Source organism: Dermacentor variabilis, chromosome 10 (genome assembly GCF_050947875.1).
Source record: "Dermacentor variabilis isolate Ectoservices chromosome 10, ASM5094787v1, whole genome shotgun sequence".
In the NCBI taxonomy this organism is placed as follows: Eukaryota; Metazoa; Arthropoda; class Arachnida; order Ixodida; family Ixodidae; genus Dermacentor; species Dermacentor variabilis.
Window position 1 is genome coordinate 80,136,911 of NC_134577.1, and position 23,869 is coordinate 80,160,779.

The window sequence follows — 23,869 nt, forward strand, 5'->3', positions numbered from 1 at the left end:
TTCCCACGCATGCGCTGACGACTGAGTACGCGGTAAATAAGCGAATAAGCGGATACTAATTTTCTCCCAAAAAATGGAAAAACGGTAAGCCTATAGCCCATGAAAATGTCGTCTCAGGCTCGAAAATAAAGTTCGGTCGAAAGTGCCGCTTCTTCGCGTACATCACTTCCCACGCATGCGCTGACGACTGGGTACGCGGTAAATAAGCGAATAAGCGGATATTAATTTTCTCCCAAAAAATGGAAAAACGGTAAGCCTATAGCCCATGAAAATGTCGTCTCAGGCTCGAAAATAAAGTTCGGTCGAAAGTGCCGCTTCTTCGCGTACATCACTTCCCACGCATGCGCTGACGACTGGGTACGCGGTAAATAAGCGAATAAGCGGATATTAATTTTCTCCCATAAAATGGAAAAACGGTAAGCCTATAGCCCATGAAAATGTCGTCTCAGGCTCGAAAATAAAGTTCGGTCGAAAGTGCCGCTTCTTCGCGTACATCACTTCCCACGCATGCGCTGACGACTAGGTACGCGGTAAATGAGCGAATAAGCGGATATTAACTTTCTCCCAAAAAATGGAAAAACGGTAAGCCTATAGCCCATGAAAATGTCGTCTCAGGCTCGAAAATAAAGTTCGGTCGAAAGTGCCGCTTCTTCGCGTACATCACTTCCCACGCATGCGCTGACGACTGGGTACACGGTAAATAAGCAAATAAGCGGATATTAACTTTCTCCCAAAAATGGAAAAACGGTAAGCCTATAGCCCATGAAAATGTCGTATCAGGCTCGTAAATAAAGTTCGGTCGAAAGTGCTGCTTCTTCGCGTACATCACTTCCCACGCATGCGCTGACGACTGGGTACACGGTAAATAAGCGAATAAGCGGATATTAATTTTCTCCCAAAAAATGAAAAAACGGTAAGCCCATGAAAATGTCGTATCAGGCTCGTAAATAAAGTTCGGTCGAAAGTGCCGCTTCTTCGCGTACATCACTTCCCACGCATGCGCTGACGACTGGGTACACGGTAAATAAGCGAATAAGCGGATATTAATTTTCTCCCAAAAAATGGAAAAACGGTAAGCCTATAGCCCATGAAAATGTCGTATCAGGCTCGTAAATAAAGTTCGGTCGAAAGTGCCGCTTCTTCGCGTACATCACTTCCCACGCATGCGCTGACGACTGAGTACGCGGTAAATAAGCGAATAAGCGGATACTAATTTTCTCCCAAAAAATGGAAAAACGGTAAGCCTATAGCCCATGAAAATGTCGTCTCAGGCTCGAAAATAAAGTTCGGTCGAAAGTGCCGCTTCTTCGCGTACATCACTTCCCACGCATGCGCTGACGACTGGGTACGCGGTAAATAAGCGAATAAGCGGATATTAATTTTCTCCCAAAAAATGGAAAAACGGTAAGCCTATAGCCCATGAAAATGTCGTCTCAGGCTCGAAAATAAAGTTCGGTCGAAAGTGCCGCTTCTTCGCGTACATCACTTCCCACGCATGCGCTGACGACTGGGTACGCGGTAAATAAGCGAATAAGCGGATATTAATTTTCTCCCAAAAAATGGAAAAACGGTAAGCCTATAGCCAATGAAAATGTCGTCTCAGGCTCGAAAATAAAGTTCGGTCGAAAGTGCCGCTTCTTCGCGTACATCACTTCCCACGCATGCGCTGACGACTGGGTACGCGGTAAATAAGCGAATAAGCGGATATTAATTTTCTCCCATAAAATGGAAAAACGGTAAGCCTATAGCCCATGAAAATGTCGTCTCAGGCTCGAAAATAAAGTTCGGTCGAAAGTGCCGCTTCTTCGCGTACATCACTTCCCACGCATGCGCTGACGACTAGGTACGCGGTAAATGAGCGAATAAGCGGATATTAACTTTCTCCCAAAAAATGGAAAAACGGTAAGCCTATAGCCAATGAAAATGTCGTATCAGGCTCGTAAATAAAGTTCGGTCGAAAGTGCTGCTTCTTCGCGTACATCACTTCCCACGCATGCGCTGACGACTGGGTACACGGTAAATAAGCGAATAAGCGGATATTAATTTTCTCCCAAAAAATGAAAAAACGGTAAGCCCATGAAAATGTCGTATCAGGCTCGTAAATAAAGTTCGGTCGAAAGTGCCGCTTCTTCGCGTACATCACTTCCCACGCATGCGCTGACGACTGGGTACACGGTAAATAAGCGAATAAGCGGATATTAATTTTCTCCCAAAAAATGGAAAAACGGTAAGCCTATAGCCCATGAAAATGTCGTATCAGGCTCGTAAATAAAGTTCGGTCGAAAGTGCCGCTTCTTCGCGTACATCACTTCCCACGCATGCGCTGACGACTGGGTACGCGGTAAATAAGCGAATAAGCGGATATTAATTTTCTCCCATAAAATGGAAAAACGGTAAGCCTATAGCCCATGAAAACATCGTCTCAGGCTCGTAAATAAAGTTTGGTCGAAAGTGCCGCTTCTTCGCGTACATCACTTACCACGCATGCGCTGACGACTGGGTACGCGGTAAATAAGCGAATAAGCGGATATTAATTTTCTCGCAAAAAATGGAAAAACGGTAAGCCTATAGCCCATGAAAATGTCGTCTCAGGCTCGAAAATAAAGTTCGGTCGAAAGTGCCGCTTCTTCGCGTACATCACTTCCCACGCATGCGCTGACGACTGGGTACACGGTAAATAAGCGAATAAGCGGATATTAATTTTCTCCCCAAAAATTGAAAAATGGTAAGCCTATAGCCCATGAAAACGTCGTCTCAGGCTCGTAAATAATGTTTGGTCGAAAGTGCCGCTTCTTCGCGTACATCACTTCCCACGCATGCGCTGACGACTGGGTACGCGGTAAATAAGCGAATAAGCGGATACTAATTTTCTCCCAAAAAATGGAAAAACGGTAAGCCTATAGCCCATGAAAATGTCGTATCAGGCTCGTAAATAAAGTTCGGTCGAAAGTGCCGCTTCTTCGCGTACATCACTTCCCACGCATGCGCTGACGACTGGGTACACGGTAAATAAGCAAATAAGCGGATATTAACTTTCTCCCAAAAATGGAAAAACGGTAAGCCTATAGCCCATGAAAATGTCGTATCAGGCTCGTAAATAAAGTTCGGTCGAAAGTGCTGCTTCTTCGCGTACATCACTTCCCACGCATGCGCTGACGACTGGGTACACGGTAAATAAGCGAATAAGCGGATATTAATTTTCTCCCAAAAAATGAAAAAACGGTAAGCCCATGAAAATGTCGTATCAGGCTCGTAAATAAAGTTCGGTCGAAAGTGCCGCTTCTTCGCGTACATCACTTCCCACGCATGCGCTGACGACTGGGTACACGGTAAATAAGCGAATAAGCGGATATTAATTTTCTCCCAAAAAATGGAAAAACGGTAAGCCTATAGCCCATGAAAATGTCGTATCAGGCTCGTAAATAAAGTTCGGTCGAAAGTGCCGCTTCTTCGCGTACATCACTTCCCACGCATGCGCTGACGACTGAGTACGCGGTAAATAAGCGAATAAGCGGATACTAATTTTCTCCCAAAAAATGGAAAAACGGTAAGCCTATAGCCCATGAAAATGTCGTCTCAGGCTCGAAAATAAAGTTCGGTCGAAAGTGCCGCTTCTTCGCGTACATCACTTCCCACGCATGCGCTGACGACTGGGTACGCGGTAAATAAGCGAATAAGCGGATATTAATTTTCTCCCAAAAAATGGAAAAACGGTAAGCCTATAGCCCATGAAAACGTCGTCTCAGGCTCGTAAATAAAGTTTGGTCGAAAGTGCCGCTTCTTCGCGTACATCAGTTCCCACGCATGCGCTGACGACTGGGTACGCGGTAAATAAGCGAATAAGCGGATATTAATTTTCTCCCAAAAAAATGACAAAACGGTAAGCCTATAGCCCATGAAAATGTCGTATCAGGCTCGTAAATAAAGTTCGGTCGAAAGTGCCGCTTCTTCACGTACACGACTTCCCACGCATGCGCTGACGACTGGGTACGCGGTAAATACGCGAATAAGCGGACACTAATTTTCTCCCAAAAATTGAAAAACGGTAAGCCTATAGCCCATAAAAATGTCGTCTCAGGCTCGAAAATAAAGTTCGGTCGAAAGTGCCGCTTCTTCGCGTACATCACTTCCCACGCATGCGCTGACGTAGGGTATGCGGTAAATAAACGAATAAGCTGATATTAATTTTCTCCAAAAAAATGGAAAAACAGAAGCCTATATCCCATGAAAATGTCGTCTCAGGCTCGAAAATAAAGTTTGGTCGAAAGTGCCGCTTCTTCGCGTACATCACTTCCCACGCATGCGCTGACGACTGGGTACGCGGTAAATAAGCGAATAAGCGGATATTAATTTTCTCCCAAAAATGGAAAAACGGTAAGCCTATAGCCCATGAAAATGTCGTCTCAGGCTCGAAAATAAAGTTCGGTCGAAAGTGCCGCTTCTTCGCGTACATCACTTCCCACGCATGCGCTGACGACTAGGTACGCGGTAAATGAGCGAATAAGCGGATATTAATTTTCTCCCAAAAAATGAAAAAACTGTAAGCCTATAGCCCATGAAAATGTCGTCTCAGGCTCGAAAATAAAGTTCGGTCGAAAGTGCCGCTTCTTCGCGTACATCACTTCCCACGCATGCGCTGACGACTAGGTACGCGGTAAATGAGCGAATAAGCGGATATTAACTTTCTCCCAAAAAATGGAAAAACGGTAAGCCTATAGCCAATGAAAATGTCGTATCAGGCTCGTAAATAAAGTTCGGTCGAAAGTGCTGCTTCTTCGCGTACATCACTTCCCACGCATGCGCTGACGACTGGGTACACGGTAAATAAGCGAATAAGCGGATATTAATTTTCTCCCAAAAAATGAAAAAACGGTAAGCCCATGAAAATGTCGTATCAGGCTCGAAAATAAAGTTCAGTCGAAAGTGCCGCTTCTTCGCGTACATCACTTCCCACGCATGCGCTGACGACTGGGTACGCGGTAAATAAGCGAATAAGCGGATATTAATTTTCTCCCAAAAAATGGAAAAACGGTAAGCCTATAGCCCATGAAAATGTCGTCTCAGGCTCGAAAATAAAGTTCGGTCGAAAGTGCCGCTTCTTCGCGTACATCACTTCCCACGCATGCGCTGACGACTGGGTACGCGGTAAATAAGCGAATAAGCGGATATTAATTTTCTCCCATAAAATGGAAAAACGGTAAGCCTATAGCCCATGAAAATGTCGTCTCAGGCTCGAAAATAAAGTTCGGTCGAAAGTGCCGCTTCTTCGCGTACATCACTTCCCACGCATGCGCTGACGACTAGGTACGCGGTAAATGAGCGAATAAGCGGATATTAACTTTCTCCCAAAAAATGGAAAAACGGTAAGCCTATAGCCAATGAAAATGTCGTATCAGGCTCGTAAATAAAGTTCGGTCGAAAGTGCTGCTTCTTCGCGTACATCACTTCCCACGCATGCGCTGACGACTGGGTACGCGGTAAATAAGCGAATAAGCGGATATTAATTTTCTCCCAAAAAATGAAAAAACGGTAAGCCCATGAAAATGTCGTATCAGGCTCGTAAATAAAGTTCGGTCGAAAGTGCCGCTTCTTCGCGTACATCACTTCCCACGCATGCGCTGACGACTGGGTACACGGTAAATAAGCGAATAAGCGGATATTAATTTTCTCCCAAAAAATGGAAAAACGGTAAGCCTATAGCCCATGAAAATGTCGTATCAGGCTCGTAAATAAAGTTCGGTCGAAAGTGCCGCTTCTTCGCGTACATCACTTCCCACGCATGCGCTGACGACTGAGTACGCGGTAAATAAGCGAATAAGCGGATACTAATTTTCTCCCAAAAAATGGAAAAACGGTAAGCCTATAGCCCATGAAAATGTCGTCTCAGGCTCGAAAATAAAGTTCGGTCGAAAGTGCCGCTTCTTCGCGTACATCACTTCCCACGCATGCGCTGACGACTGGGTACGCGGTAAATAAGCGAATAAGCGGATATTAATTTTCTCCCAAAAAAATGGAAAAACGGTAAGCCTATAGCCCATGAAAACATCGTCTCAGGCTCGTAAATAAAGTTTGGTCGAAAGTGCCGCTTCTTCGCGTACATCACTTCCCACGCATGCGCTGACGACTGAGTACGCGGTAAATAAGCGAATAAGCGGATACTAATTTTCTCCCAAAAAATGGAAAAACGGTAAGCCTATAGCCCATGAAAATGTCGTATCAGGCTCGTAAATAAAGTTCGGTCGAAAGTGCCGCTTCTTCGCGTACATCACTTCCCACGCATGCGCTGACGACTGGGTACACGGTAAATAAGCGAATAAGCGGATATTAATTTTCTCCCAAAAAATGGAAAAACGGTAAGCCTATAGCCCATGAAAATGTCGTATCAGGCTCGTAAATAAAGTTCGGTCGAAAGTGCCGCTTCTTCGCGTACATCACTTCCCACGCATGCGCTGACGACTGAGTACGCGGTAAATAAGCGAATAAGCGGATACTAATTTTCTCCCAAAAAATGGAAAAACGGTAAGCCTATAGCCCATGAAAATGTCGTCTCAGGCTCGAAAATAAAGTTCGGTCGAAAGTGCCGCTTCTTCGCGTACATCACTTCCCACGCATGCGCTGACGACTGGGTACGCGGTAAATAAGCGAATAAGCGGATATTAATTTTCTCCCAAAAAATGGAAAAACGGTAAGCCTATAGCCCATGAAAATGTCGTCTCAGGCTCGAAAATAAAGTTCGGTCGAAAGTGCCGCTTCTTCGCGTACATCACTTCCCACGCATGCGCTGACGACTGGGTACGCGGTAAATAAGCGAATAAGCGGATATTAATTTTCTCCCATAAAATGGAAAAACGGTAAGCCTATAGCCCATGAAAATGTCGTCTCAGGCTCGAAAATAAAGTTCGGTCGAAAGTGCCGCTTCTTCGCGTACATCACTTCCCACGCATGCGCTGACGACTAGGTACGCGGTAAATGAGCGAATAAGCGGATATTAACTTTCTCCCAAAAAATGGAAAAACGGTAAGCCTATAGCCAATGAAAATGTCGTATCAGGCTCGTAAATAAAGTTCGGTCGAAAGTGCTGCTTCTTCGCGTACATCACTTCCCACGCATGCGCTGACGACTGGGTACACGGTAAATAAGCGAATAAGCGGATATTAATTTTCTCCCAAAAAATGAAAAAACGGTAAGCCCATGAAAATGTCGTATCAGGCTCGTAAATAAAGTTCGGTCGAAAGTGCCGCTTCTTCGCGTACATCACTTCCCACGCATGCGCTGACGACTGGGTACACGGTAAATAAGCGAATAAGCGGATATTAATTTTCTCCCAAAAAATGGAAAAACGGTAAGCCTATAGCCCATGAAAATGTCGTATCAGGCTCGTAAATAAAGTTCGGTCGAAAGTGCCGCTTCTTCGCGTACATCACTTCCCACGCATGCGCTGACGACTGAGTACGCGGTAAATAAGCGAATAAGCGGATACTAATTTTCTCCCAAAAAATGGAAAAACGGTAAGCCTATAGCCCATGAAAATGTCGTCTCAGGCTCGAAAATAAAGTTCGGTCGAAAGTGCCGCTTCTTCGCGTACATCACTTCCCACGCATGCGCTGACGACTGGGTACGCGGTAAATAAGCGAATAAGCGGATATTAATTTTCTCCCAAAAAATGGAAAAACGGTAAGCCTATAGCCCATGAAAACATCGTCTCAGGCTCGTAAATAAAGTTTGGTCGAAAGTGCCGCTTCTTCGCGTACATCAGTTCCCACGCATGCGCTGACGACTGGGCACGCGGTAAATAAGCGAATAAGCGGATACTAATTTTCTCCCAAAAAATGGAAAAACGGTAAGCCCATGAAAATGTCGTATCAGGCTCGTAAATAAAGTTCGGTCGAAAGTGCCGCTTCTTCGCGTACATCACTTCCCACGCATGCGCTGACGACTGGGTACGCGGTAAATAAGCGAATAAGCGGATACTAATTTTCTCCCAAAAAATGGAAAAACGGTAAGCCTATAGCCCATGAAAATGTCGTATCAGGCTCGTAAATAAAGTTCGGTCAAAAGTGCCGCTTCTTCGCGTACATCACTTCCCACGCATGCGCTGACGACTGGGTACGCGGTAAATAAGCGAATAAGCGGATATTAATTTTCTCCCAAAAAATGGAAAAACGGTAAGCCCATGAAAATGTCGTATCAGGCTCGTAAATAAAGTTCGGTCGAAAGTGCCGCTTCTTCGCGTACATCACTTCCCACGCATGCGCTGACGACTGGGTACGCGGTAAATAAGCGAATAAGCGGATACTAATTTTCTCCCAAAAAATGGAAAAACGGTAAGCCTATAGCCCATGAAAATGTCGTATCAGGCTCGTAAATAAAGTTCGGTCAAAAGTGCCGCTTCTTCGCGTACATCACTTCCCACGCATGCGCTGACGACTGGGTACACGGTAAATAAGCGAATAAGCGGATATTAATTTTCTCCCAAAAAATTGAAAAATGGTAAGCCTATAGCCCATGAAAACGTCGTCTCAGGCTCGTAAATAATGTTTGGTCGAAAGTGCCGCTTCTTCGCGTACATCACTTCCCACGCATGCGCTGACGACTGGGTACGCGGTAAATAAGCGAATAAGCGGATACTAATTTTCTCCCAAAAAATGGAAAAACGGTAAGCCTATAGCCCATGAAAATGTCGTATCAGGCTCGTAAATAAAGTTCGGTCGAAAGTGCCGCTTCTTCGCGTACATCACTTCCCACGCATGCGCTGACGACTGGGTACACGGTAAATAAGCAAATAAGCGGATATTAACTTTCTCCCAAAAAATGGAAAAACGGTAAGCCTATAGCCCATGAAAATGTCGTATCAGGCTCGTAAATAAAGTTCGGTCGAAAGTGCTGCTTCTTCGCGTACATCACTTCCCACGCATGCGCTGACGACTGGGTACACGGTAAATAAGCGAATAAGCGGATATTAATTTTCTCCCAAAAAATGAAAAAACGGTAAGCCCATGAAAATGTCGTATCAGGCTCGTAAATAAAGTTCGGTCGAAAGTGCCGCTTCTTCGCGTACATCACTTCCCACGCATGCGCTGACGACTGGGTACACGGTAAATAAGCGAATAAGCGGATATTAATTTTCTCCCAAAAAATGGAAAAACGGTAAGCCTATAGCCCATGAAAATGTCGTATCAGGCTCGTAAATAAAGTTCGGTCGAAAGTGCCGCTTCTTCGCGTACATCACTTCCCACGCATGCGCTGACGACTGAGTACGCGGTAAATAAGCGAATAAGCGGATACTAATTTTCTCCCAAAAAATGGAAAAACGGTAAGCCTATAGCCCATGAAAATGTCGTCTCAGGCTCGAAAATAAAGTTCGGTCGAAAGTGCCGCTTCTTCGCGTACATCACTTCCCACGCATGCGCTGACGACTGGGTACGCGGTAAATAAGCGAATAAGCGGATATTAATTTTCTCCCAAAAAATGGAAAAACGGTAAGCCTATAGCCCATGAAAACGTCGTCTCAGGCTCGTAAATAAAGTTTGGTCGAAAGTGCCGCTTCTTCGCGTACATCAGTTCCCACGCATGCGCTGACGACTGGGTACGCGGTAAATAAGCGAATAAGCGGATATTAATTTTCTCCCAAAAAAATGACAAAACGGTAAGCCTATAGCCCATGAAAATGTCGTATCAGGCTCGTAAATAAAGTTCGGTCGAAAGTGCCGCTTCTTCACGTACACGACTTCCCACGCATGCGCTGACGACTGGGTACGCGGTAAATACGCGAATAAGCGGACACTAATTTTCTCCCAAAAATTGAAAAACGGTAAGCCTATAGCCCATAAAAATGTCGTCTCAGGCTCGAAAATAAAGTTCGGTCGAAAGTGCCGCTTCTTCGCGTACATCACTTCCCACGCATGCGCTGACATAGGGTATGCGGTAAATAAACGAATAAGCTGATATTAATTTTCTCCAAAAAAATGGAAAAACAGAAGCCTATATCCCATGAAAATGTCGTCTCAGGCTCGAAAATAAAGTTTGGTCGAAAGTGCCGCTTCTTCGCGTACATCACTTCCCACGCATGCGCTGACGACTGGGTACGCGGTAAATAAGCGAATAAGCGGATATTAATTTTCTCCCAAAAAATGGAAAAACGGTAAGCCTATAGCCCATGAAAATGTCGTCTCAGGCTCGAAAATAAAGTTCGGTCGAAAGTGCCGCTTCTTCGCGTACATCACTTCCCACGCATGCGCTGACGACTAGGTACGCGGTAAATGAGCGAATAAGCGGATATTAATTTTCTCCCAAAAAATGAAAAAACTGTAAGCCTATAGCCCATGAAAATGTCGTCTCAGGCTCGAAAATAAAGTTCGGTCGAAAGTGCCGCTTCTTCGCGTACATCACTTCCCACGCATGCGCTGACGACTAGGTACGCGGTAAATGAGCGAATAAGCGGATATTAACTTTCTCCCAAAAAATGGAAAAACGGTAAGCCTATAGCCAATGAAAATGTCGTATCAGGCTCGTAAATAAAGTTCGGTCGAAAGTGCTGCTTCTTCGCGTACATCACTTCCCACGCATGCGCTGACGACTGGGTACACGGTAAATAAGCGAATAAGCGGATATTAATTTTCTCCCAAAAAATGAAAAAACGGTAAGCCCATGAAAATGTCGTATCAGGCTCGTAAATAAAGTTCGGTCGAAAGTGCCGCTTCTTCGCGTACATCACTTCCCACGCATGCGCTGACGACTGGGTACACGGTAAATAAGCGAATAAGCGGATATTAATTTTCTCCCAAAAAATGGAAAAACGGTAAGCCTATAGCCCATGAAAATGTCGTATCAGGCTCGTAAATAAAGTTCGGTCGAAAGTGCCGCTTCTTCGCGTACATCACTTCCCACGCATGCGCTGACGACTGAGTACGCGGTAAATAAGCGAATAAGCGGATACTAATTTTCTCCCAAAAAATGGAAAAACGGTAAGCCTATAGCCCATGAAAATGTCGTCTCAGGCTCGAAAATAAAGTTCGGTCGAAAGTGCCGCTTCTTCGCGTACATCACTTCCCACGCATGCGCTGACGACTGAGTACGCGGTAAATAAGCGAATAAGCGGATACTAATTTTCTCCCAAAAAATGGAAAAACGGTAAGCCTATAGCCCATGAAAATGTCGTCTCAGGCTCGAAAATAAAGTTCGGTCGAAAGTGCCGCTTCTTCGCGTACATCACTTCCCACGCATGCGCTGACGACTGGGTACGCGGTAAATAAGCGAATAAGCGGATATTAATTTTCTCCCAAAAAATGGAAAAACGGTAAGCCTATAGCCCATGAAAATGTCGTATCAGGCTCGTAAATAAAGTTCGGTCGAAAGTGCCGCTTCTTCGCGTACATCACTTCCCACGCATGCGCTGACGACTGAGTACGCGGTAAATAAGCGAATAAGCGGATACTAATTTTCTCCCAAAAAATGGAAAAACGGTAAGCCTATAGCCCATGAAAATGTCGTCTCAGGCTCGAAAATAAAGTTCGGTCGAAAGTGCCGCTTCTTCGCGTACATCACTTCCCACGCATGCGCTGACGACTGGGTACGCGGTAAATAAGCGAATAAGCGGATATTAATTTTCTCCCATAAAATGGAAAAACGGTAAGCCTATAGCCCATGAAAATGTCGTCTCAGGCTCGAAAATAAAGTTCGGTCGAAAGTGCCGCTTCTTCGCGTACATCACTTCCCACGCATGCGCTGACGACTAGGTACGCGGTAAATGAGCGAATAAGCGGATATTAACTTTCTCCCAAAAAATGGAAAAACGGTAAGCCTATAGCCAATGAAAATGTCGTATCAGGCTCGTAAATAAAGTTCGGTCGAAAGTGCTGCTTCTTCGCGTACATCACTTCCCACGCATGCGCTGACGACTGGGTACACGGTAAATAAGCGAATAAGCGGATATTAATTTTCTCCCAAAAAATGAAAAAACGGTAAGCCCATGAAAATGTCGTATCAGGCTCGTAAATAAAGTTCGGTCGAAAGTGCCGCTTCTTCGCGTACATCACTTCCCACGCATGCGCTGACGACTGGGTACACGGTAAATAAGCGAATAAGCGGATATTAATTTTCTCCCAAAAAATGGAAAAACGGTAAGCCTATAGCCCATGAAAATGTCGTATCAGGCTCGTAAATAAAGTTCGGTCGAAAGTGCCGCTTCTTCGCGTACATCACTTCCCACGCATGCGCTGACGACTGAGTACGCGGTAAATAAGCGAATAAGCGGATACTAATTTTCTCCCAAAAAATGGAAAAACGGTAAGCCTATAGCCAATGAAAACGTCGTCTCAGGCTCGTAAATAAAGTTTGGTCGAAAGTGCCGCTTCTTCACGTACACGACTTCCCACGCATGCGCTGACGACTGGCTACGCGGTAAATACGCGAATAAGCGGACACTAATTTTCTCCCAAAAATTGAAAAACGGTAAGCCTATAGCCCATAAAAATGTCGTCTCAGGCTCGAAAATAAAGTTCGGTCGAAAGTGCCGCTTCTTCGCGTACATCACTTCCCACGCATGCGCTGACGTAGGGTATGCGGTAAATAAACGAATAAGCTGATATTAATTTTCTCCAAAAAAATGGAAAAACAGAAGCCTATATCCCATGAAAATGTCGTCTCAGGCTCGAAAATAAAGTTTGGTCGAAAGTGCCGCTTCTTCGCGTACATCACTTCCCACGCATGCGCTGACGACTGGGTACGCGGTAAATAAGCGAATAAGCGGATATTAATTTTCTCCCAAAAAATGGAAAAACTGTAAGCCTATAGCCCATGAAAATGTCGTCTCAGGCTCGAAAATAAAGTTCGGTCGAAAGTGCCGCTTCTTCGCGTACATCAATTCCCACGCATGCGCTGACGTAGGGTATGCGGTAAATAAGGGAATAAGCGGATATTACTTTCTCCCAAAAACTGGAAAAACGGTAAGCCTATAGCCCATGAAAATGTCGTCTCAGGCTCGTAAATAAAGTTCGGTCGAAAGTGCCGCTTCTTCGCCTACATCACTTCCCACGCATGCGCTGACGACTGGGTATGCGGTAAATCAGCGAATAAGCTGATATTAATTTTCTCCAAAAAAAAATGGAAAAACGGTAAGCCTATAGCCCATGAAAATGTCGTCTCAGGCTCGAAAATAAAGTTTGGTCGAAAGTGCCGCTTCTTCGCGTACATCACTTCCCACGCATGCGCTGACGACCAGGTACGCGGTAAATGAGCGAATAAGCGGATATTAATTTTCTCCCAAAAAATGAAAAAACTGTAAGCCTATAGCCCATGAAAATGTCGTCTCAGGCTCGAAAATAAAGTTCGGTCGAAAGTGCCGCTTCTTCGCGTACATCACTTCCCACGCATGCGCTGACGACTGGGTACGCGGTAAATAAGCGAATAAGCGGATACTAATTTTCTCCCAAAAAATGGAAAAACGGTAAGCCTATAGCCCATGAAAATGTCGTCTCAGGCTCGAAAATAAAGTTCGGTCGAAAGTGCCGCTTCTTCGCGTACATCACTTCCCACGCATGCGCTGACGACTAGGTACGCGGTAAATGAGCGAATAAGCGGATATTAATTTTCTCCCAAAAAATGAAAAAACTGTAAGCCTATAGCCCATGAAAATGTCGTCTCAGGCTCGAAAATAAAGTTCGGTCGAAAGTGCCGCTTCTTCGCGTACATCACTTCCCACGCATGCGCTGACGTAGGGTATGCGGTAAATAAGGGAATAAGCGGATATTACTTTCTCCCAAAAACTGGAAAAACGGTAAGCCTATAGCCCATGAAAATGTCGTATCAGGCTCGTAGATAAAGTTCGGTCAAAAGTGCCGCTTCTTCGCGTACATCACTTCCCACGCATGCGCTGACGACTGGGTACACGGTAAATAAGCGAATAAGCGTATATTAATTTTCTCCCAAAAAAGTGAAAAATGGTAAGCCTATTGCCCATGAAAACGTCGTCTCAGGCTCGTAAATAAAGTTTGGTCGAAAGTGCCGCTTCTTCGCGTACATCACTTCCCACGCATGCGCTGACGACTGGGTACGCGGTAAATAAGCGAATAAGCGGATACTAATTTTCTCCCAAAAAATGGAAAAACGGTAAGCCTATAGCCCATGAAAATGTCGTATCAGGCTCGTAAATAAAGTTCGGTCGAAAGTGCCGCTTCTTCGCGTACATCACTTCCCACGCATGCGCTGACGACTGGGTACACGGTAAATAAGCGAATAAGCGGATATTAACTTTCTCCCAAAAAAGGAAAAACGGTAAGCCCATGAAAATGTCGTATCAGGCTCGTAAATAAAGTTCGGTCGAAAGTGCCGCTTCTTCGCGTACATCACTTCCCACGCATGCGCTGACGACTGGGTACACGGTAAATAAGCGAATAAGCGGATATTAATTTTCTCCCAAAAAATGGAAAAACGGTAAGCCTATAGCCCATGAAAATGTCGTATCAGGCTCGTAAATAAAGTTCTGTCGAAAGTGCCGCTTCTTCGCGTACATCACTTCCCACGCATGCGCTGACGACTGAGTACGCGGTAAATAAGCGAATAAGCGGATACTAATTTTCTCCCAAAAAATGGAAAAACGGTAAGCCTATAGCCCATGAAAATGTCGTCTCAGGCTCGAAAATAAAGTTCGGTCGAAAGTGCCGCTTCTTCGCGTACATCACTTCCCACGCATGCGCTGACGACTGGGTACGCGGTAAATAAGCGAATAAGCGGATATTAATTTTCTCCCAAAAAATGGAAAAACGGTAAGCCTATAGCCCATGAAAACGTCGTCTCAGGCTCGTAAATAAAGTTTGGTCGAAAGTGCCGCTTCTTCGCGTACATCAGTTCCCACGCATGCGCTGACGACTGGGTACGCGGTAAATAAGCGAATAAGCGGATAATAATTTTCTCCCAAAAAAATGACAAAACGGTAAGCCTATAGCCCATGAAAATGTCGTATCAGGCTCGTAAATAAAGTTCGGTCGAAAGTGCCGCTTCTTCACGTACACGACTTCCCACGCATGCGCTGACGACTGGGTACGCGGTAAATACGCGAATAAGCCGACACTAATTTTCTCCCAAAAATTGAAAAACGGTAAGCCTATAGCCCATAAAAATGTCGTCTCAGGCTCGAAAATAAAGTTCGGTCGAAAGTGCCGCTTCTTCGCGTACATCACTTCCCACGCATGCGCTGACGTAGGGTATGCGGTAAATAAACGAATAAGCTGATTTTAATTTTCTCCAAAAAAATGGAAAAACGGAAGCCTATAGCCCATGAAAATGTCGTCTCAGGCTCGAAAATAAAGTTTGGTCGAAAGTGCCGCTTCTTCGCGTACATCACTTCCCACGCATGCGCTGACGACTGGGTACGCGGTAAATAAGCGAATAAGCGGATATTAATTTTCTCCCAAAAAATGGAAAAACGGTAAGCCTATAGCCCATGAAAATGTCGTCTCAGGCTCGAAAATAAAGTTCGGTCGAAAGTGCCGCTTCTTCGCGTACATCTTTTCCCACGCATGCGCTGACGACTGGGTACACGGTAAATAAGCGAATAAGCGGATATTAATTTTCTCCCAAAAAATGAAAAAACGGTAAGCCCATGAAAATGTCGTATCAGGCTCGTAAATAAAGTTCAGTCGAAAGTGCCGCTTCTTCGCGTACATCACTTCCCACGCATGCGCTGACGACTGGGTACACGGTAAATAAGCGAATAAGCGGATATTAATTTTCTCCCAAAAAATGAAAAAACGGTAAGCCCATGAAAATGTCGTATCAGGCTCGTAAATAAAGTTCAGTCGAAAGTGCCGCTTCTTCGCGTACATCACTTCCCACGCATGCGCTGACGACTGGGTACACGGTAAATAAGCGAATAAGCGGATACTAATTTTCTCCCAAAAAATGGAAAAACGGTAAGCCTATAGCCCATGAAAATGTCGTATCAGGCTCGTAAATAAAGTTCGGTCGAAAGTGCCGCTTCTTCGCGTACATCACTTCCCACGCATGCGCTGACGACTGGGTACGCGGTAAATAAGCGAATAAGCGGATACTAATTTTCTCCCAAAATATGGAAAAACGGTAAGCCTATAGCCCATGAAAATGTCGTAACAGGCTCGTAAATAAAGTTCGGTCGAAAGTGCCGCTTCTTCGCGTACATCACTTCCCACGCATGCGCTGACGACTGGGTACACGGTAAATAAGCGAATAAGCGGATATTAACTTTCTCCCAAAAAATGGAAAAACGGTAAGCCTATAGCCCATGAAAATGTCGTATCAGGCTCGTAAATAAAGTTCGGTCGAAAGTGCTGCTTCTTCGCGTACATCACTTCCCACGCATGCGCTGACGACTGGGTACACGGTAAATAAGCGAATAAGCGGATATTAATTTTCTCCCAAAAAATGAAAAAACGGTAAGCCCATGAAAATGTCGTATCAGGCTCGTAAATAAAGTTCGGTCGAAAGTGCCGCTTCTTCGCGTACATCACTTCCCACGCATGCGCTGACGACTGGGTACACGGTAAATAAGGGAATAAGCGGATATTAATTTTCTCCCAAAAAATGGAAAAACGGTAAGCCTATAGCCCATGAAAATGTCGTATCAGGCTCGTAAATAAAGTTCGGTCGAAAGTGCCGCTTCTTCGCGTACATCACTTCCCACGCATGCGCTGACGACTGAGTACGCGGTAAATAAGCGAATAAGCGGATACTAATTTTCTCCCAAAAAATGGAAAAACGGTAAGCCTATAGCCCATGAAAATGTCGTCTCAGGCTCGAAAATAAAGTTCGGTCGAAAGTGCCGCTTCTTCGCGTACATCACTTCCCACGCATGCGCTGACGACTGGGTACGCGGTAAATAAGCGAATAAGCGGATATTAATTTTCTCCCAAAAAATGGAAAAACGGTAAGCCTATAGCCCATGAAAACGTCGTCTCAGGCTCGTAAATAAAGTTTGGTCGAAAGTGCCGCTTCTTCGCGTACATCAGTTCCCACGCATGCGCTGACGACTGGGTACGCGGTAAATAAGCGAATAAGCGGATATTAATTTTCTCCCAAAAAATGACAAAACGGTAAGCCTATAGCCCATGAAAATGTCGTATCAGGCTCGTAAATAAAGTTCGGTCGAAAGTGCCGCTTCTTCACGTACACGACTTCCCACGCATGCGCTGACGACTGGGTACGCGGTAAATACGCGAATAAGCGGACACTAATTTTCTCCCAAAAATTGAAAAACGGTAAGCCTATAGCCCATAAAAATGTCGTCTCAGGCTCGAAAATAAAGTTCGGTCGAAAGTGCCGCTTCTTCGCGTACATAACTTCCCACGCATGCGCTGACGTAGGGTATGCGGTAAATAAACGAATAAGCTGATATTAATTTTCTCCAAAAAAATGGAAAAACGGAAGCCTATAGCCCATGAAAATGTCGTCTCAGGCTCGAAAATAAAGTTTGGTCGAAAGTGCCGCTTCTTCGCGTACATCACTTCCCACGCATGCGCTGACGACTGGGTACGCGGTAAATAAGCGAATAAGCGGATATTAATTTTCTCCCAAAAAATGGAAAAACGGTAAGCCTATAGCCCATGAAAATGTCGTCTCAGGCTCGAAAATAAAGTTCGGTCGAAAGTGCCGCTTCTTCGCGTACATCGCTTCCCACGCATGCGCTGACGACTGGGTACGCGGTAAATAAGCGAATAAGCGGATATTAATTTTCTCCCATAAAATGGAAAAACGGTAAGCCTATAGCCCATGAAAATGTCGTCTCAGGCTCGAAAATAAAGTTCGGTCGAAAGTGCCGCTTCTTCGCGTACATCACTTCCCACGCATGCGCTGACGACTGGGTACGCGGTAAATAAGCGAATAAGCGGATATTAATTTTCTCCCAAAAAATGGAAAAACGGTAAGCCTATAGCCCATGAAAACGTCGTCTCAGGCTCGTAAATAAAGTTTGGTCGAAAGTGCCGCTTCTTCGCGTACATCAGTTCCCACGCATGCGCTGACGACTGGGTACGCGGTAAATAAGCGAATAAGCGGATATTAATTTTCTCCCAAAAAATGACAAAACGGTAAGCCTATAGCCCATGAAAATGTCGTATCAGGCTCGTAAATAAAGTTCGGTCGAAAGTGCCGCTTCTTCACGTACACGACTTCCCACGCATGCGCTGACGACTGGGTACGCGGTAAATACGCGAATAAGCGGACACTAATTTTCTCCCAAAAATTGAAAAACGGTAAGCCTATAGCCCATAAAAATGTCGTCTCAGGCTCGAAAATAAAGTTCGGTCGAAAGTGCCGCTTCTTCGCGTACATCACTTCCCACGCATGCGCTGACGTAGGGTATGCGGTAAATAAACGAATAAGCTGATATTAATTTTCTCCAAAAAAATGGAAAAACGGAAGCCTATAGCCCATGAAAATGTCGTCTCAGGCTCGAAAATAAAGTTTGGTCGAAAGTGCCGCTTCTTCGCGTACATCACTTCCCACGCATGCGCTGACGACTGGGTACGCGGTAAATAAGCGAATAAGCGGATATTAATTTTCTCCCAAAAAATGGAAAAACGGTAAGCCTATAGCCCATGAAAATGTCGTCTCAGGCTCGAAAATAAAGTTCGGTCGAAAGTGCCGCTTCTTCGCGTACATCGCTTCCCACGCATGCGCTGACGACTGGGTACGCGGTAAATAAGCGAATAAGCGGATATTAATTTTCTCCCATAAAATGGAAAAACGGTAAGCCTATAGCCCATGAAAATGTCGTCTCAGGCTCGAAAATAAAGTTCGGTTGAAAGTGCCGCTTCTTCGCGTACATCACTTCCCACGCATGCGCTGACGACTAGGTACGCGGTAAATGAGCGAATAAGCGGATATTAATTTTCTCCCATAAAATGGAAAAACTGTAAGCCTATAGCCCATGAAAATGTCGTCTCAGGCTCGAAAATAAAGTTCGGTCGAAAGTGCCGCTTCTTCGCGTACATCACTTCCCACGTATGCGCTGACGTAGGGTATGCGGTAAATAAGGGAATAAGCGGATATTACTTTCTCCCAAAAACTGGAAAAACGGTAAGCCTATAGCCCATGAAAATGTCGTCTCAGGCTCGTAAATAAAGTTCGGTCGAAAGTGCCGCTTCTTCGCGTACATCACTTCCCACGCATGCGCTGACGACTGGGTATGCGGTAAATCAGCGAATAAGCTGATATTAATTTTCTCCAAAAAAAAATGGAAAAACGGTAAGCCTATAGCCCATGAAAATGTCGTCTCAGGCTCGAAAATAAAGTTCGGTCGAAAGTGCCGCTTCTTCGCGTACATCACTTCCCACGCATGCGCTGACGACCAGGTACGCGGTAAATGAGCGAATAAGCGGATATTAATTTTCTCCCAAAAAATGAAAAAACTGTAAGCCTATAGCCCATGAAAATGTCGTCTCAGGCTCGAAAATAAAGTTCGGTCGAAAGTGCCGCTTCTTCGCGTACATCACTTCCCACGCATGCGCTGACGACTGGGTACGCGGTAAATAAGCGAATAAGCGGATATTAATTTTCTCCCATAAAATGGAAAAACGGTAAGCCTATAGCCCATGAAAATGTCGTCTCAGGCTCGAAAATAAAGTTCGGTCGAAAGTGCCGCTTCTTCGCGTACATCACTTCCCACGCATGCGCTGACGACTGGGTACGCGGTAAATAAGCGAATAAACGGATATTAATTTTCTCCCAAAAAATGAAAAAAGAACGGTAAGCCTATAGCCCATGAAAATGTCGTCTCAGGCTCGAAAATAAAGTTCGGTAGAAAGTGCCGCTTCTTCGCGTACATCACTTCCCACGCATGCGCTGACGACCAGGTTCGCGGTAAATGAGCGAATAAGCGGATATTAATTTTCTCCCAAAAAATGAAAAAACTGTAAGCCTATAGCCCATGAAAATGTCGTCTCAGGCTCGAAAATAAAGTTCGGTCGAAAGTGCCGCTTCTTCGCGTACATCACTTCCCACGCATGCGCTGACGACTGGGTACGCGGTAAATAAGCGAATAAGCGGATTCTAATTTTCTCCCAAAAGATTGAAAAACGGTAAACCTATAGCCCAGGAAAATGTCGTCTCAGGCTCGAAAATATAGTTCGGTCTAAAGTGCTGCTTTTTCGCGTACATCACTTCCCACGCATGCGCTGACGACTGGGTACGCGGTAAATAAGCGAATAAGCGGATATTAATTTTCTCCCAAAAAATGGAAAAACGGTAAGCCTATAGACCGTTTTTTCGAAGGCGCCGCCATATTGTGAACGCAGTGGCGCCGCCTATGAGCAGCGCCATACTGGCTTGGGTGAAAGCGGTCTTTTGCATGGCAGGTATACGCTCGGCGGTAGGTTCTGGCGTTTGTTTTCGCGGTCGTGCGGTCTGTTTAGTATGACGTGCATCTTCTACATGGTAAATGGTTCTGTGAGACGTGCTGAAGTGGTTTAAGGCGTAATCGCCGGAATTTCTGCTGGCGTTGAGGTGGACGGAACACGCAGCGCGATGTGTGCACGCATATTTGAGCCTACAATCAGCCTCGCAGATCAATTGTGTATTTCTGAATGTTCCAATCACTAATGTTACCTTATTGTAGTATTATCCTCTATTTCTTAGCTGCGGTTTAGGAGCCATGAAATATACGCGATGATCGTAACAGCGTCTGCTACGATAGCAGCTGTGATGTTATACTTTTACAAGCATTCAAACTGTTCGCTGCAGGTTACATTGCGTGACTACTTGGTTCGATGGATGAGGTTTCCGCCCCTGAATAAAATAGTTTTGGCAAGTAATACCAGCATACCTTATAGTCTGAATTAAGCTTGTCCAGAAAAGACTGTTTACGAACTGCGCGAGCGTCCTAAGCAGTTCTATACACCGAATGGTCCAAGCATACGGCATCAGCGGTTATATATTTATAAACGTTGAGCGGCGTGATTATGCGAGGTCCTATTGCGGCGTTAGCCCGTTTTCGTTTGCTTTTTTGAGAAAAAGGATGATAACCGAATTTTTTTTTCGGTTGCGTTCGTTCCGTTCTCTACGACGCACTCACACGTATTACGGAAATTTTGTCTTCAAAAATAAGTATCGCATTCTTTTTATGCGATCCCTCTCATATATTATGGATGTATACAGGCCAAAAAGGCAATGCCGAAGCGCACAGCTTACATATGTATCGTGCCGGTTCACCAACCGCAGTGATCGCTGTGTTGAGCAGAGCCATCGGCCTCATGCAGGAAGGATAGCGTACATATGGTAATTTGAAGGCTGCTTGGCTTGAAATGCGCGAGAACGATGCTGGTGCATCACAAATATTTGATAGCGCCTGTCGCTTAGATGTTTCGTGGTTGCCTTAGGTTGGCCGTGCACGAGCATGCGCTCTTATGTTTTAGTCCCTATGCCAAGCGATCAGATAATGAGCAGATTTACCATTTCATGCTAGTAATTCAGAGACGCCGTTTCTCTTCGTTGAATTAAAACCGTTAAATGCACAAGACTTCACAACTCACAGACACACCGCGGCTAACAATGAGCATCGCGTGTTTGCGCCCCCAAGAGATATTTCCGCGTACTGTAGTTACCGATGCACCGAAAGGCTTCCCCGACGACCTTATATGAACGGAAATGGCTTAAATTTCAGTAAGTACCATCTAAAACATCTCCAAATCGTTCCGCAGCACGCGACAGCAATACTTTCAAGCAGCGCCGCGCCGGATCGCCCAATCCAGAGAGGAGGAAAGGCCCCCCGCGCGCCCTATTCTCCTCGCCCGATGAAACGGTCTATAGCCCATGAAAATGTCGTCTCAGGCTCGAAAATAAAGTTCGGTCGAAAGTACCGCTTCTTCGCGTACATCACTTCCCACGCATGCGCTGACGACTGAGTACGCGGTAAATAAGCGAATAAGCGGATATTAATTTTCTCCCAAAAAAATGAAAAAACGGTAAGCCTATAGCCCATGAAAATGTCGTATCAGGTACGTAAATAAAGTTCGGTCGAAAGCGCCGCTTCTTCACGTACACGACTTCCCACGCATGCGCTGACGACTGGGTACGCGGTAAATAAGCGAATAAGCGGATACTAATTTTCTCCCAAAAAATTGAAAAACGGTAAGCCTATAGCCCATGAAAATGTCGTCTCAGGCTCGAAAATAAAGTTCGGTCGAAAGTGCCGCTTCTTCGCGTACATCACTTCCCACGCATGCGCTGACGTAGGGTATGCGGTAAATAAGCGAATAAGCGGATATTATTTTCTCCCAAAAACTGGAAAAACGGTAAGCCTATAGCCCATGAAAATGTCGTCTCAGGCTCGTAAATAAAGTTCGGTCGAAAGTGCCGCTTCTTCGCGTACATCACTTCCCACGCATGCGCTGACGACTGGGTATGCGGTAAATAAGCGAATAAGCTGATATTAATTTTCTCCAAAAAATGGAAAAACGGTAAGCCTATATAGCCCATGAAAATGTCGTCTCAGGCTCGAAAATAAAGTTCGGTCGAAAGTGCCGCTTCTTCGCGTACATCACTTCCCACGCATGCGCTGACGACTGGGTACGCGGTAAATAAGCGAATAAGCGGATATTAATTTTCTCCCATAAAATGGAAAAACGGTAAGCCTATAGCCCATGAAAATGTCGTCTCAGGCTCGAAAATAAAGTTCGGTCTAAAGTGCCGCTTTTTCGCGTACATCACTTCCCACGCATGCGCTGACGACTGGGTACGCGGTAAATAAGCGAATAAGCGGATATTAATTTTCTCCCCAAAAATGGAAAAACGGTAAGCCTATAGCCCATGAAAATGTCGTCTCAGGCTCGAAAATAAAGTTCGGTCTAAAGTGCCGCTTTTTCGCGTACATCACTTCCCACGCATGCGCTGACGACTGGGTACGCGGTAAATAAGCGAATAAGCGGATATTAATTTTCTCCCAAAAAATGGAAAAACGGTAAGCCTATAGCCCATGAAAATGTCGTCTCAGGCTCGTAAATTAAGTTCGGTTGAAAGTGCCGCTTCTTCGCATTCATCACTTCCCACGCATGCGCTGACGACTGGGTACGCGGTAAATAAGCGAATAAGCGGACATTAATTTTCTCCCAAAAATGGAAAAACGGTAAGCATATAGCCCATGAAAATGTCGTCTCAGGCTCGTAAATTAAGTTCGGTTGAAAGTGCCGCTTCTTCGCGTACATCACTTCCCACGCATGCGCTGACGACTGGGTACGCGGTAAATAAGCGAATAAGCGGATATTAATTTTCTCCCCAAAAATGGAAAAACGGTAAGCCTATAGCCCATGAAAATGTCGTCTCAGGCTCGAAAATAAAGTTCGGTCGAAAGTGCCACTTCTTCGCGTACATCACTTCCCACGCATGCGCTGACGACTGGGTACGCGGTAAATAAGCGAATAAGCGGATATTAATTTTCTCCCAAAAAATAGAAAAACGGTAAGCCTATAGCCCATGAAAATGTCGTCTCAGGCTCGTAAATTAAGTTCGGTTGAAAGTGCCGCTTCTTCGCATTCATCACTTCCCACGCATGCGCTGACGACTGGGTACACGGTAAATAAGCGAATAAGCGGATATTAATTTTCTCCCCAAAAATGGAAAAACGGTAAGCCTACAGCCCATGAAAATGTCGTCTCAGGCTCGAAAATAAAGTTCGGTCTAAAGTGCCGCTTTTTCGCGTACATCACTTCCCACGCATGCGCTGACGACTGGGTACGCGGTAAATAAGCGAATAAGCGGATATTAATTTTCTCCCCAAAAATGGAAAAACGGTAAGCCTATAGCCCATGAAAATGTCGTCTCAGGCTCGAAAATAAAGTTCGGTCTAAAGTGCCGCTTTTTCGCGTACATCACTTCCCACGCATGCGCTGACGACTGGGTACGCGGT